The following is a 13,392-nucleotide window of genomic DNA, read 5'->3' as shown; positions in this document are numbered from 1 at the left end:
ACACAAACCACAGAAGTAAATGTTATTTGGGTCAGCTTTGCTTGTCTTTTCAATGATTTTCATGTAGGGGCTTTGGGCAGGGGTTTATTTCAGAATCCTTTGTGAAAATAAAAAAGCAAACTCAAGAAAATAACAGGTTATATGAAAGTTCAATCACAAGGGAATAGTTAAAAGAGTTGAAGAGTTCTTTTAAGCTCTCCAAGATTATAGTGGAGTTATAAAGAGGAGGATTGGACTGACCTCAAATAGAGTAAGGTAAAACTATTCAAGAACAAAAGTAATATTTTTCACCTTCAGAAAACTGAATGTGCACATATGAACACTTCTGCTCTTTCTTTAAACATTGGTTATGGAAAAAAAACTACATTCATAAATAGACAGTGTGAGATCTTCTGATAAAATCAACAAAAGCAATTTGGTACTTATTGCAGAGAACAAACCTGACATTTAAATGAAGGCCCAGAGCAGTAGATTGAAGAGAATAGGTAGATGGTTATATCCATTGCTTGTTGTCTTCCTTCTCCCCTGTCTTTTAGAGCAGTCAGAGTTGGAATAAAAGAGGAGAGATTATCTTCTTTTGGAAAGGACTAAAAAATTAACTCTTTTCACTTTATGGAAATTAAGGATGCTGTATCTTCTTTTATTATTATCATCATCCATTTTTATTTTCATCTCTAGTGCAATGCTTTGAGAATAGTTGGAATAAGTAGAGTAAAACTTCAAGGAAAAGAAAAGGTCATTCTATAGAAACAAATATCAAAAATAGGTCAGTAGCCTGTATCATAAACCCATCTTTATGCTGCTCTGGTGGTGATAAAGGTTATTCAAGACCCAGAAAGAGTCACAAAGGTTACCCCTTTGGAAAAAAAAACCCACCACCACTGGATCAATATTGTTCCAGAGCATTGTGTGGAAAGCAGAGTATTCAAAAAAATAATGGAGCATGGAAAAGAGGTGAGCATCAACCTACAAAGCCTTGAGGATAAAGCTGGCCCTGCAGGCCCCAGGGCCACGTGTGATGGCTGTGGCACAGCTGCCTGGGCAGCCCTGTGCAGGCAGCTCTGACCCCTCTGCCTCCCTGCTGGAGCCTCAGTCCTGCAGCCTTGGCAAACCCCTCTGCCTGCAGCTGCTCTGCTGCTTACACACAAACTTCCTTGGGCACTTTGATATTTGCATTAAAGCTTTTTGCCCCTCTCAGCCTGCAGAGCTGCAAGAAAGTCACAGTTAAGATTCTAAATTACATAAAACAATGGGGGAAGGAAATTAATCCTCTTAAGAAGTTTTTGTGTCTCTAGAGTGCTGAGGTTGCCAGGCTGGTGATGTAGTAGAGAAGAGAAACACTGGTTCTCTGGTTTTGGGCAGGTTGTCTGTGAAATTTCTCTTACTGCATTTTCCCCCTTCAAAAACAGGTCTTGTTTAAAGTTAGTAGTTTTTTCTAGTACATGTCTACAATGTACTGTGCCTGACTTAACTTGAGCTATAGAAATTTCAGTCTTTATAGACTTGGGCTGCAAGCCTGCTTAGGTAGAAATCTGGGACTGTTTTGTGTTTTGTTTCTTGTCAGTACTCCATTGGGAAGTTAGAGGGCATCATGTCTGAAGATATTTGGCCTCCCAGAAATGCAGCCCAACTTCTGATCAGACTGAGATTTGTGGGCAGTCACTAGCCAGGTAAGGACAGCAATGTGCTGTTGGTTGAAGTCTGCAGTGCACCTGCAGAGACCAAGGAAAACCAAGTTCACATCTGCTGCACAGCAGTTACTGCTCAGCATGGTTTGCCATTTATACAGAAATATGCATAACACTCCTGGAGAAGTGTCACTGAGTGAGATGGAAGGGCTAAAAACCCATTAGTGCCCTAGTAAATCTACTCTGAAGACAGTAAGGGCTGATCTGATCTATTGAGGTCTACAATATTGCCCTGGGCAGATGATTTACAGTGCCTTCAAGTGCCAGGGCCGATCATCACTGCTGCCCGGGAGTCATGGGGGCACAGCCCTGGTTGCTTAGTTTGCAGAGTGGTGGCAATTGAATTCTCAGTTTCAGTCACAGCCAGAGGTTTTTAGTTTGGCTTTGTACTTATTTTCTTTTCTAAACTTTAATAAAATGAGTTAATCACCCAAGTCAGATTTCTGCCTCCTCTGTTCAAGAAGGACCAAAGGGTGTTGGTGCTGTGAAGTCCGAGCTGTAATCTGAACAGTGCTCAGTTTCAAGCATGACAATAAATATCTCTGTGCACCTGAGCTTAACCCATGACCCTTTTCCTCCTGACACTCCAGTGCCAAACCCGTTGTCTTTCCCACGTTGATGTGGAAGCCTTTGAATGACTGTGCAAAGCGCAGTGGTACCATACATGTCTCTGCAGCCAGTCACAGATGGCTGTGACCTGCCTAGAGACACACTCACTCTCAAACACGGAATAACTGCAGCTGGTAAATGTCCTGTGCTGAATACAGCTTGGGCCCTGGGCCTGATGGTGCAGGGCAAGACTCTGGGGCTGCCACCTGTGAGACCAGGGAACAGTGATGGCTCTGGGGACCTCCCTGCTCACCCAGACACAGCTCCCCTGGCACTGCCTCAGCCCAAAGCTGCTGCTAAAGTCCCTGCTAAACAAGTCAGCCTCTGCTATGACCAGGATCTGTCCTCTTGCTACAAGACACAGAGGAAAAATCTCACTCTGGGCTCAGGGTCCTGACATGCCTTTGTATTGTCATTGCTGTTGCAAAAATCAGCTCTTATTTTTCAGACTACATTAGCAGCTCTGTGATGCTTTGGCACTCTTACTGCTCAGCAAAGATTATTGCATCCAGTGTTAAATCAAGGAGTGCATTATACTGGAAAAATGTTATTTTGCATAAATAACCTTCTTGAACCTTCCCATGTCAGTCTCCAGTCTGTTTCTGGGACAGAGACATGCCGTGTTCTTCCTCATGGCAAAAATCACATAAGTAATGAAGAAAAACTGGGAACAGGAGTCTGATTCTGAGGCCTTTATCCACTCATGGGGAAAATTGCTGTTCTTCTTTCAGCATTGTGTAAAATAAGAGTTTGTTTACAGATAAATAAATAACACAAGGGTGCAGTGGAATGAGTATAAAACTCCACATACTGACTCTCTTTGCTTACTCAGAAAAAGTAGGTAGTCTTGTCTAATTTTGAAGTTCTTTTATTTTTATTTTGTTACTCAGTAGGGACAATATTTTTTCCTTGTTTTGTTGTTTTAAGGTGAGAACTCTTCCATAGGCTTTTATGCTTGATGCCTCTTAAAAAAAAGAAAGAATTTTATGTGGTAAACATCTTTTCTCACTATTTCTTGGCTAGGCTTTTAATAAAGTCTCTGTCCAAGAGCCAAGTATAAATTTAAAACACTGGCTTCAGTGCTGATGTCTGAGGCTGTTAAACCAATGGATATCCCAATGACACATGCATATCATATTCTGGTTTAAACCTCTGAATACATGAGCTTCTTTTTGCCCCCTCCAAAAAGGTGTAGTTGGCCCATGGAATTCTGTCCTGCAGCTGCTCTTGCTGCCAGTTTCTTGTGTAGTGAAGTGTTGGATTCCAGTGGTGCTGTAAACTTCATCACATCTGAAAATCATTTCTGCACATGCAGGACTGTAAAGTGACACTTGCCAGGTGGTTTCTGTGCTCAAGCACATCTGCTTTGCCTCTCACAACTTCTAATTGTAAATGCTCTCCGTCCTGGGCTTGAGTCTCCTTCTTACTTTCACCATTGAATAATGTGTGAAATTCCAGTAGTCTGCTCTGGAATGACACCTAGTCACAGTGACCTGTAGAGGGGCAGAGAGGAATTTCACACTCTTTGGTATGGTCTGTGATCTCAGGTAAGGAAATATTACAAAGCCAAATACACTATCTCTTCTTTATTAGATGATTCCCCTTGGTTTATATATAAAAAAAAAAAAAAATTACCACATAAAACTTGGTGGAAAAATTAAATGGAAGTAGGTAATTTTTAGGCCCATTTCAGATCTTGAAAATTTCAAGGCAATTTTGTTTAAAATGCCAAAATATTTTAGGTGTGCTGTTTTAGAAGTACCATAGGTCCTTGAAATATCCTTTCATAGAATGTGGCCTTCTAAATGTTTAATTTAAGAGGTGATAATAGGCTTCAGGCTCTTCAGGCTGAGAGTTTTCAGCTTGTTTATCTAGATAGAGCAGGGACAGAGCATGTAATTGAATAAACAATGGTTTAATTAATTTTTCAGTTTTGCAGTACAGCTCACTTCTACACATGAGTGATAGCCTCTTTGGCAGGTACTGCTTTCACATCACAAAGCAATGTTCCACCAAAGAAACCAAAAATGGTTCTTCATTCCCCATCTGTGTTTTACTTCTGAGTGAAGTAGTAAAAACTTTCTATGTTTTTATTTTTTTTTAATCATTGATACAGAAATGCTGGTTTGAAAGAAGTTTGTCTTTCCCTTTGACACGAGCCCTTTCCTGCAGGAAGGCAGCCTGGCTGTCCAGACGTGGTGCGCAGAGCACTGCAGCAGCTCCCAGGGAGCGTGGGCTCAGTGGCAGCCCAGGCTGGTGCAGAACTGCCTGGGCTGTGTGTGGGCACTGAGAGGCTCTGCTTGTGTTGGCAGTGCCACAGAAGCTCGGCCTTTGTTTGCTTCCTCCCTTCTGAACACAGGGCTGGGAGTAAGAGTTTGGCCATTCCTACTCCTAATATGTAGTTTCCAGCTTTGGGGTTGTACTTTTGGCTTAGTTTTTTTGCTTGTTTGTTTTGAGTCTTTCTACTGAAGCAAGGAGAGCATTTTTAAAGTGCAGACACATTTTGAAAAACCACAATAAAGCAAAAGAAAATCACAATAATTAGAAAGACTGAGTAAAGGTCAAAGATAGAGTTGGTTAAAGTCATCACTCAAACTTGCTCTGTAGTTTTCCTACACTGCATCACAGCTCCTCAGACTTTTGCTGGGCACTGCCAGTCCTGTTTTTGTTTGATTGTCTTCATGTCTTCATCTTTTTTTAGAAGTCCTGAGCCCAGAGCTGCATGAAGAAAGAATACACAGACAAACATTAGGATTTCTTATCAAACACAACATTGTTTTTGAACCTCAGACAGGCTGAAGGAATCTGACTGAGAGCTTAAAAACTCCAGATTTTCTCAGATTTGTCTTACAGCGCCGTTTTTAGGATCCTGATATTTTGACCATTTTTAATTAGTTCTTTGACCATGATTTCAGGGAAAAAGGCAAGCATGAAATTATTGAGAAACTGCATTTGCTGACATAGGTGGTATGACTGGAGGATCATAGAGCTAATTTGGTTGCTAGTATGAAAAGTTCTCATTAGGAATATTTTATGTGTTTATAACAATGTGTTTACATTGCCCTTTATGCTTTTCAGTCCATTGATAGTGAAATACAGCAGAGATCTAACTGCAAGGAGAATTTGGATGACTGTTTATTGAAACAAGAAAGGCACAAGCAAAGATTTTTTCATTCTGATCAGAGCAAGCATAGGCGAGAAAGTCGATTACCTCATCTGGTAGAATCTGTAGATCATATAGATTGAAAACAAGCAGCTCAGGATCTTTTGCAAAGAATTAGAATAATAATGGGTGTATAACATCCTAAGCAAGTTTAAGTCCCCAAGAAAAGTGTTTTCTGGCCTGCACCAATCTGAACAATAATCAACTAATACAGTAACTAATCACTCTCTTAGCAAGTTCTGCAGAAGAGAAAAGTAACAGACAGAACCTCTCATCTTCCTCCAGGGACAGAAAGTTGGGGAAAGAACAAGCATAAGGAGACATCCATCGAGGTGCAGCAGCAGCCAGAAGCTGGGAAACTGAGGGAAGAGTTGGCATGAAGCATAAAAGTCAAAATGCAAACTCAACAAGCAAGATGTTAAAAGTGAAAAATAGACTCCACCTACCCCAGGGCTGATACATAACTGGCAGTGGAAGCTCTTGAAGTGTTGGCTGGCTCTCTGGTGGGAAGGCTGTGTCCTCTCCACCCTGTATTCAGTGAAAAAGCCTTTGGCATTTGCTGGAATGTGCTTTGTGCTAATAGAGTTGTTTCTGGCCTGGTTGTCTCTGCTGTAGGAAGTTTCTCAAAAAGAAAAAATGCAAAACCAAGAAACAACAAAGCCAACAACTAAACCCCACAATAACAGGATTTAGAAACAAAACCAAATAAGTTTATAGTAGCAGACTGGCTGTTAACCTTTTCTGTACACAGAATGTAGCAATTTATTTTTGAAATATGGCACTAAATTCTGGATTTATTAATGAATGCTTTGAGAAATTTGCTTTCATTTTATTACAGGACAGGAGATCCCACAACTCTGTGATCCTTTCTTTCAGTTTCTGCCTTAGTTTGAAAGATTTTTTTTTTTTTTACCTAGTCCCTCGGCATTATATTTCTTGGCTTTTAACAGAAGTACTATTTCCATGCTCCAAACTCTTCTCACATAATATAATTAAATCCATGTGTCCAGTTCATACAATTGAACATGAATCTCTGGCAGAAGCTCTCTTGAAATCTGAATACCACTTTGGCATTTTGTATCCTATGCAGTTTTTTATGAGATTTTTACCCATGAAGTTTGGCAATTGGAAATCAACACACCTTCTTTGCTACTGTATACTTTAAATAATTTTTTAAAGACTTGGTTCCCAGTTTTTGCATTCAAAGCAGAGTGACCTAAAAATTAGCTGTTTGGTTTTCCTAATCCTTCCTATTTTTCAAAGACAAGCTAAAAATTTTGAAGAAATTGTTGAAACTCCAGCATAATGTTCCTCTATCCTAATCCAATGTCTTTGAAAGATAGGTTGGATCAGCAGCTTGTACTTGGTTGCAGATGTTGGTCTGACTCTTATTTGCTAGCTCTATGAGAACTGAAGAAGTGGAAGCAGTGGGTTATGGGTTGTGTTTTTCCACCACATTTCAAACACATCTTCTTGATCAAAAGTAGCTGTGCCAGTTTTCTGTGCTTGATTTAGGCAGGAAAAGTCACAACAGTATTCAAGCTTCTGCAGCAGTCAAAGTCCTTTCAGTTTCCTTATCTGAATGCTGCCATTTTGGTTTATATGCCTGTGAACTGAAGCTCTGTTTTCATGAGTCCTTGTTCTGTGACCAAACTCTGTAAATGAAAAAGATTAAACACTAGAAGACATGTGCACAATGTGCTTCTACTGCACTGAGACCAAAAAAAAAAAAAAAAAATCAAGCTGTAAAAGCTGTCTGAGCTACCAAAAGGAGTTGTGAGGAAATATGAGTGTTCCCAAAGATATGTGGAGAGAATATGTGTTTATATAGGAAATGTATTTCAAACAAAGACAATTTATCTTGTCTGAAGATTCACATGGTCGGTAATGCAATTGAATTAGAAAAACAAGAACAGGATGCTCAAAGATTCTTACATGTTTAAAAACAACACGAAATACTTCCTATTTTAGAACAAGATTTAATTGCTTTCTGTAAAATGCACTGGCAAGACAACCATTTTCTCACTGGCAGGTAACAGCAGTTCCAAAAAATGTGCTTTCTCCAATGTAGCTGTAGGAAGTGTTGCTGCCTAGAAACTAGCACAGTCATTAATCAAAACAAAAAGAACAAACTGTTATATAAAGCAATAATTTTACTAGGCAAGTACTTTGAGTCTGCTTAAAACAGATGATCAGAACATATTTCCCAGTTTTTGGTTTATTGTCTCCATAAAAACTTGGAAGAATGCATGTCTACTCCAGTAATTTTTTTTTTTTTTTTTTTCCATGCTCAGGTATTCTGCAAGTGATTTGGTGGGGGTGATGCTGGATTTGTTTATTTGTTGGATGGTTGATTGGCTGGTTGGTTGGTTAGTTGGTTGGTTGGTTGGTTGGTTGGGTTTTTTAATCTTTCTGGTTCTTGCCACATTTTTTACCCCATTGGTAAAGATCGGCTTCTTGCTGTGGGGGTTCAAGCACACACATTGTCCTTGATTGCACTGAAGCTGAAAAGGAGTGAACTCCAGCCAGAAGTTTCACTGGGGGTGGTGTTATCAATAGGTGGAAATGTTTAGGATAGCCTGAAGTAGTCTAAGCATAAATAACAAGAGGAAAGCAAGTAGAAGGAAATTTATGCTGATCCTTAGGGAAAACCTCTCTTCATATTCCATCCTGTTAGATTATATAAAAGGTCACTGGGGAACAGATAGGTGCTTGGAGTTGCTGTAGACTGAAATTTCAGGTTCACTTGCAGGAAGCTGTTTTGTCAGGAGAAGGAACTCTTCTGATCTAAAATTAATCTCACCAGTCATTGCAAATGTTCTGATTCCACAGGCCCTGTAGAGCACTGGTAACTTTCTCAGTTTGAGTGTCCAAGTGCCTGGTGTGTCTCTTCTCAAATCAGCACTGGGAATCCCTATTCACTGGTGACAATACCATTCTGGAAAATATTAATTGAGCTCAGAGACATTTCAGAGACTAAGGCAATATTGTGCTGTCTCAGCAAGTATAAAAATTATACAGATCTTTCTTAAGCACAGGCCTGTAACTGGAGCTCAAGCAACCAATTTTCTCCTAACTTAGAGTAAGTGGGGAAGAAGAAATAATTTAGTTAGAAACCTGAGTCTTAATAAGAAGTTATTTGGTTAGAAATAATTCAGCTATTTACTTTGGGGTTTTTCTTCCCTTTTCAGAGAGACTGTACAAAAAAAAGAAAAAAAGTAATAGGAAATGGATTAAAGGAAAAATAAAGTGAAATTCAGATATGGTGTTGTAAAATGTTTAATATTAATATACTAAATTTAAATTTATCCTACATAGACTATTTATTGGTTCCAGTAAGCTGCCTCTTCCATCCCTGTTATGCTCAATTTTATTTTGCTCTCTTGCTATCCCTCTTTTACAGGAACACCTTTTTAAATAATATGCTAGTTCACTTGTGCTTCCTGCACTCCAAAATAGTTGAGGATTTACAAAACCATGTCTTACTTTTCCTACTTCTTCACAATGTTGCAGAAGCTGAAGAAGTATTTTCTAATTTAATTTTCAATTATTTTTAGGCTAAAGGACTGACTGAACACAGATTACCTCCTCCTGGTCCTCCCACAGGCAATGTAGCACTGGCTAAAAAAGAATGCACTAAGTTCCTTCACTGTATAGAGATCTTTGTGTCTGCAAAGGTATTATAAGAAATTTTTCAATATTAAAGAATGTGAGATTTTTCTTGTATAGAATCTGCACAGCTAGAGCATTATAAAAAAGAATTTATAAGGCTTTCTGCTCATTTGCTTGATAAAACCAACAGAAACACCCGAGAAAAAGAGCTTGCTCAGTTCAGTGTGCATCCCGTGAGCTTGGTAAGCTGCCTGGCTCAAAAAAGACCATGAGCCTTTCTGTGGCATTCTAGTGAGTGATACTTTGCATTAAACCCTGGTTAGAGTGAATTTTTTGGGATGTTGTTTTGGAAAAGTGAGATGGCAATGAAGCAAGAAGCTGGTAGACATTTTTGACAGTTTTTATTATCATAGATGTTTCTTATGAACAAATGCAAGTCACTTGCACAGAAGTTTCCTTCTATGACTCTTTGAGGTTCATTTATTTACTTTTATACTAATAAAAAGCAGCAGAGAGAAATCATGAATGTGATACTTTCCAATTCATATTTGTCTGGGTCATAAATAATGCTATATCAAGTCTTTAGTTAAAGCAGATATATATTTTATGTAATAAAATTAGACTTTGTTGAAACTGATGGGTAGAAAACCCACCTTCGCCTGTCCCTGTTTGCCATCATCTTTGTTCAGCATCTGGAAACCAATGACCTCCAGGAGTCTCAGAAATCCCCCTGTGATATGTAAGCAGCAGCCGAGTGTCACTACTGGTCTCTGGCTTGTACAGCTTCTCAAATCCCACAGATGTGATTTGAACAGCTCTGAACCTGCTTTTACACAGCACCTGTTGTGAGGAAGCCAAAATGCCCTTTTCTAAAGCCTTGAATTCATAAAAGACACAATTGGTATAAAGCCACTGTGTCTTAATATTTGTTCAGCTTTAGGCTAAACACAGCTCACCATGGTCAAGCTCTCTGACTGTATCTAAAAAATGCTACGATTAATAATTTGAAGTATTTTCTGAATACTTTAAGATATTATTTTCCAGTATATTGAGAAATGTTTTTTATTTTTAGCTTAAAAGCTGCTAAACAATAACACACTGTAGGATAATACGGTGAAAAAAAATCAGTCCACATCTCAACTGTACTTGACCTATCAAAAATTCAGTGAAAAATCAGTACTAGCCTGAATTCACAAAGATAACAGACTGGGATTTTCAGTCAGCCAGGCCTTAGCAAGCTCTGTAGTTTTCTCTGAGCTGTGACATTGGCTTAGAATAGTCTATGACCATTTATTCATCACCAAGAATTAAAAATGGTTTGTTATTCAAATTAAAAAATGTAACAATACACTATAATTGTCAATTCAGTAGCTTCCCAGCCCATTTCTAAATTAACTGATTTTAAAAAAATTAATTTTCTTCCTGGAGAGAATGGACAGGAAAAGAAAAGAAAACAAAACAAAATGAGAACCAAGTAAAACATAAAAGCCACAAGAATCCCTCAGTGCTCTTCAGAGTTATGAGTCCAATTTGCAGAAGCATTGAATGCATCTGCACACTGAAAGGGATGGAAGATAAAAACTCAGGGTGCAACATCAGAACTTCTTGATTCAAATCAGAATTTTGACACTGAATCAAAATGAATAGTTAAGTGTTTGATAGATGTAAACTAGTATGTAATTACCTGCACCAAAATACATAATTTGATATTAAATCCTTCCAAGAGCTTTCTTTATTTTTATTAATATAACCTGAAAAGATTACAGCTCTGCAATGCTGGTTGTTTTCAACAACCTCCTTCCAAATCCTTCCAAATCCTTCCAAAAAACGAAATGATTTTCATAGGAATCAAAAGATTATCCTGAAAATAACATTTAATTAAATAGCATTTAAAGTTTTTTTTTTTCTCTTTCAGTGTTCCTTCTGTAATTGCCTTGTTCCCTCATTGGTAATGCAGGAATTTCAGTCCAAGAAGCACTGGGTGAGGTTCAGAGGTGCTTGGAAAAGTGTTGGTATTCTCATACATCACCAAGTACTCATTGCCAATGCATTCCCATTTCTCATCATTCTAAGAATTTCTGAAAGTCTAGGAAATAATCTGTATCTCACTGCACTTTATTTGGTATTTATCATCATAAAGTTTAGGAGATTAATCATTTGTGCAATAAAATTAATCTTTGTAAATACATTCTATTGCACATGCTATTTTTTCTTTATCAGAGGAATTAACCTCTACTACCAAAATATACCATAAACTATAAAAATTAAAGAGGACACTAAAACCATAGTCCTTAAAAGGACACAAATCAGGTTAAAATTAACAATAAGCTTTCTAGTTAAACTGTTTATTGCCATTCATATTAAAATTTTATGGGATAATAAAAATGTCAGCTATTTCTGTGCATCTGATCATCAAGATGCAAACTTACCCATTAGTTAGAAGAAAGAAGTTCAAAGCAAACATCTATTTTGAGTGACCAAACCATCTAAAATTTAAAAATATTTTAAATTAATGACACAGAAAGCAATGTATTTCAAACAAGTCTATAAAACTTAATATAATCTCAATGTAAGAGGGTTATGATCTACTATTAAAAATTGTTATCTTCAATTAGAGATCTCCACTAGCAGATTTTATAACAAGTCTTTCACAGAAATACTCTTGATTCAGTGTAATTAATCTTCTTGAGTCACAAGTAGCTGAAAAGTGATATCGAATCATTGTTAGTAAAACTTGCAAATGACAAAAAAATCCTTAAGAAAGTAGCAATAAGTAATTGTGCTGGGTCAATCTTGCAGCCCAGCTTGGGTGAGAAAGCATGATTGATGTAATAGAACAAATCATGACTAAAAACTCAAGTTTGTATATTTTACAGCAATTTGCTAAATCCAACTGTCTTTGGGCACATGGAGTCTACAAAATATAAATTTTACAATATATAAATTTTTCTTTGGTCTTAGGTGGTGTTGTTTTAGCTGTTCTGCTATTTTATTTGAGTCTGGGAATTTAAAAGCCTCAAAAAATTTAAAAGAAGTAAGGCTGGTTTTCCCATCAAAATGCAAAAGTGGGAGTCTCACAAGGTTAAAACACGAAGCCAAAATCAGAACTGTTTTCCTAAGCTGTGAGAATCTGAAACCTGTGATGTGATTCACACCATATCCACTTTTTGAAGTTAGATGAGTTTTCAGTAATCTTGCCTTTATTATATGCTTTCTGTAACTCTAATATTTAGCCTCTAGCCTTGCTCTTGTTAAAACATCATGTTGTTGCAAATTCCACTTTGTGATGACTCACCCTCGCAAGATGATTTTCTGTTGAATGATGACAGTGATGCTGACTCTTTATTCTTTGCTCAGTGACATATTTAATGATAAACAGTTGATGACTGAGATCCAAATTCTTTTATGTGACTAAAATAAGTGATAACCAACTCAGACTAAGTAATTCCTCTGTGACCTAAGGCAAGACACTTCAGCTTTCTGTAGCTAACATCTTATCTATAAATTCTGAATGGCATCACTTCATTTATTACCTCAAACAGCAACAACAGAGCTTTTGGCCTCCAGCACTGTGATAATGCACAGCTGACAGGCGTTACTGTTCGTGACCAAAGAAATTAATGAGTACTACGTGGGACTCAGCAATTACTCTGCACAAGTCCAAGGCTTTGGGTGTTTTACACCTAGACACAAGCCTTTCAAGCTTTGAGTACTAATGTAGAGATGTGAGGTTTTGGTTATTACTTTAAGAAAAGCATACAGTTGTTTTTCTGTTCAGTACTGAACCTGCCATGTGAAGAGTTCAGTTTTTAAGTGTACTGCATTCGATTTCCTTAGTGAAGGTAACAAAGATCTGAGTCACTGGATTCTCTGGAGAGGTGTCTGTGAAGTTTAACACACCTTCAGGGAAACTGCAAAATCCACGTCCCTTTTCACCACACTGAGAAATTCTACATCAGTAGTACCATGACTGGGCTGCAGCCATCTGTATGGAATGCTTGCTTTCTGAGGTGTGAACTTGAGGAATATTTTTCACTTAACAGTGTTTTTTTATGGTTTAACATCATCATTTTAGTTATCAATATTTACACCTTACAGAAAATTGAATGTTGATAAATGCACAATAGGCACAAATACCTTCCATGATTGTAAGTAGGGAGAATGATAAAGGCCACAGTGTCAGGGTTTTTTTTAATTTTTATTGTAATTTCCAGTCTTGATTATTAAAACTATAAACCATTTCTAACTGCCTTGATCTAAGGAGTTGGATTCATTTTCTTTCTCTTCTAAACTGCTCAGTAATGCAGTTCATTCTTTTTC

The 13,392-nt window shown here is 37.7% G+C and overlaps 1 long non-coding RNA gene across 1 annotated transcript in view; it reads left to right on the top strand.

The window, feature by feature from the left end:
• LOC128793237 (uncharacterized) overlaps positions 1-11,229 on the top strand; it is a 52,169-nt gene extending 40,940 nt beyond the window's left edge. The window contains exons 4-5 of the long non-coding RNA XR_008432701.1: positions 9,018-9,137; positions 10,988-11,229. This is a non-coding gene — a long non-coding RNA (uncharacterized LOC128793237). The remainder of the gene's footprint in view (positions 1-9,017; positions 9,138-10,987) is intronic.
• Positions 11,230-13,392: the final 2,163 nt, after the last annotated feature.

Source organism: Vidua chalybeata, chromosome 10 (assembly GCF_026979565.1).
Source record: "Vidua chalybeata isolate OUT-0048 chromosome 10, bVidCha1 merged haplotype, whole genome shotgun sequence".
NCBI lineage: Eukaryota > Metazoa > Chordata > Aves > Passeriformes > Viduidae > Vidua > Vidua chalybeata.
This window is presented reverse-complemented; position numbering and strand designations above follow the sequence as displayed.